Source organism: Alligator sinensis, unplaced genomic scaffold (assembly GCF_000455745.1).
Source record: "Alligator sinensis unplaced genomic scaffold, ASM45574v1 scaffold1295_1, whole genome shotgun sequence".
Taxonomy (NCBI): domain Eukaryota; kingdom Metazoa; phylum Chordata; order Crocodylia; family Alligatoridae; genus Alligator; species Alligator sinensis.
The window spans coordinates 1,098,460-1,100,925 of NW_005841880.1; the positions used below are offsets into that span (position 1 = coordinate 1,098,460).

At 60.3% G+C, this 2,466-nt stretch overlaps 1 protein-coding gene across 1 annotated transcript in view; it reads right to left on the minus strand.

The window, feature by feature from the left end:
- Positions 1–2,466, minus strand: part of MIDN (midnolin) — a 30,992-nt gene that overhangs the window by 24,091 nt on the left and 4,435 nt on the right.

The following is a 2,466-nucleotide window of genomic DNA, read 5'->3' on the forward strand; positions in this document are numbered from 1 at the left end:
CCCGCACCTGCCCCGGAGCCCGGCCCGGCCCCGCGCTCCCCCCGGAGGGCGATCAGCCTCCCACAGCCCCACCGGGACGTGACAGGACTCAGCCGAGGCCGCGGTGGCAGAGGCGGAGCCCGGTGCGCCCCCCCCGATTTATGCCCTGAGACAGAAGCCCCCCTGGAGAGCCCAAACACACGTGTCCCCCATACCCGGGTCTTCAATGCGCATTGCAAACTGGGGCTGGGGGCCAGCCCATGGGGGGACCCCACCGCAGCCGGCCCCCCGGATCAGCGCTGATCCGAGCACCCCGACCCCAAATCCCTGCTGGAAGGTGGGGTGGGTCCTCGTAATCCCCCCAGCCCCTTCCCGCTGTGCAGTGAGGTGCCGCGGAAAGGGCAGGCAGCTCCCTCTCTTCCAGCTAGTCTTTCAGGCTCTGGCAAACTCAGGTGGACCCGATCTGGAAGGGCAAGGGCCGGGCCCTGGGGGTGCTAACTGAAAGCAGGGATGGCAGAAGGGGGGCTGGCCCCAGCAAGGCGAGAAAGGCCTCGATGCCCGGCTCCCACCCCAGACAAGCAGAAAGTGAAACTGACCAGAAACAGGTGTGAAACTGACCAGCTGCCTAGCAAACCCGGGGCAGAGCAAAAGGCTGCCAACTGTTCTGAATGCAAGGGGAAGGTCAGTCTGCTCCCCTGCATCCCTTACAATCCTGCAGATGCTGAGAGCTGCCGAGCCCCTGGTGCTCGGTGCTGTACAAAGACAGTATGGCCTTTCCCTGCCAGAGCCTGCAGTCCCAGTTGGAAGCAAGAGGCAGCAGGCAGGGGGTGTAAGGGGGGGCCCTTGCTTGAGACTTTTCAGGGTAGCTTTAAACCCTTTAAACCCTTTGCAGGGCTCTCCAAGGACCACGATGCTGCACAAAGTTACCCCCTTAGATATGCAGGCCCTTGTTCCACCTGGCTGTGTGGTGAGAAGCTGGGCCCCAGGCATGTTGTGTTTGTGCCCGAGTTCAATTTTTCCAGCTATTTAGTTGGCCTAATAAAAGGTATCACATTTACCCAAAGGGCCCTAGGGGTAGCGTTTACCTGCCTGTGAGGGCAAAGTATCCCTGCGCTCAGCCCTGGGAACAGGCCTCTTGGGAAAGCCAGCACCTGGCTTGGCCTCTGCCTGACTCCATTTTCTTTTTTGTTTCTAAATAAATGGCAGTGGGTTTATCGGGAAGATACAACGCAGCTGGGGCAGGGGATTCACTGGAAGGAGGGTGGGGGGCAGCCTGTGCATGCTGCTTCCACAGCTCGGTGCCTGGGCAGGACCAGGGAGCAGGACTTCGCTTTCCTTTGAGGCTGCCTTTTGCAAGTCTTACAGCCTCCCCCACCCAGGAAACTCTGGGTGTTCCCTAGGACCCAGGTGCATTCATGCCAACATGCATGTGCCTGTGTGTACACACAGGTGTGTGGGGCTGGGGAGGAGGAGATGCTATTCTGGCTGTGAACCATTGGATTACTAGGTTTGGAGAACTGGGTGCTTTGCCCGCAGAATCTCCCCCCAGTTACCAATCCCCCTTTTCCCCCCACAAAGAGCCGGTCTCTGCAGTGAAGCAGGCCCCGGCACTCAGCACCCAGCATCTTCCATTGTTCTCAGTGGGAGAAAGGGGGATTCTCCATTGTTCTTGGGTGGGGGAGGGGATTCTCCATTGTTCTGGGCCAGCCCTGCAGCCGGTGAAGTGGTACAGGGAGCTGCTGCCTTTCGGGCCCTGCCTGGGATTTGAGAGGGTGATGTGGGACGGAGCTACGCTGCTCCCTCCCCACCTCCTAGAACTGCCAGGGAGACGGAGGCACAGGGCTCCCAACACAGAGGGGCAGCTGCAAACAAAGCCAGGAGCAAGGAGGTGGCAGCTAGAAGAGTGAGGGGCATGGGGGAACAGGCTGCACTTACTTTGGGAATCTTAGTTTCTAACCCTCCTACTGGCTCCCAAGCCCCCAGGGACCACGTCGCCCCACTTCCTTGCCTGCCCTGACTGATCAGAGCGCTGTTCCCTCATCTAAGCAACATCCGAGGCTCTCCCATAATCCCAGGACTCCAGAAGCTGGGGCTTTAGGCAGCTCCTAGGGGCCTGGAGCCCTCCACGGTAACAGCAGGGAGGTCCCTGGATACCCGCACCCAGGCTGTGTGTGTTTAGTTGATCGTGCCCCTCCCGGGAATCCTCATTAAGGAACAAAGTGAGATCGGGGCGTATTTGCGAGACGCCCGTCGGCTCCGGGGACAGCGTTCCCCAAACCCCACGTGGCGGAGGAGCCTGGGGAGAGAGGATCTGGTGAGCAAATGCCTACACAAATCCCACTGTAGGCTGAGCAAAGCCGGCTGCAATCCGATTATCTGACCTGGGTGGAGGATTATTCCCGTGGCCGGTCTCGGACAGCAAGAGGATTGTCGGATCCCTGTCGCCAGGATCCCCCGGTGGTGCCCGGCAGAGGGGTGGGGCATTCC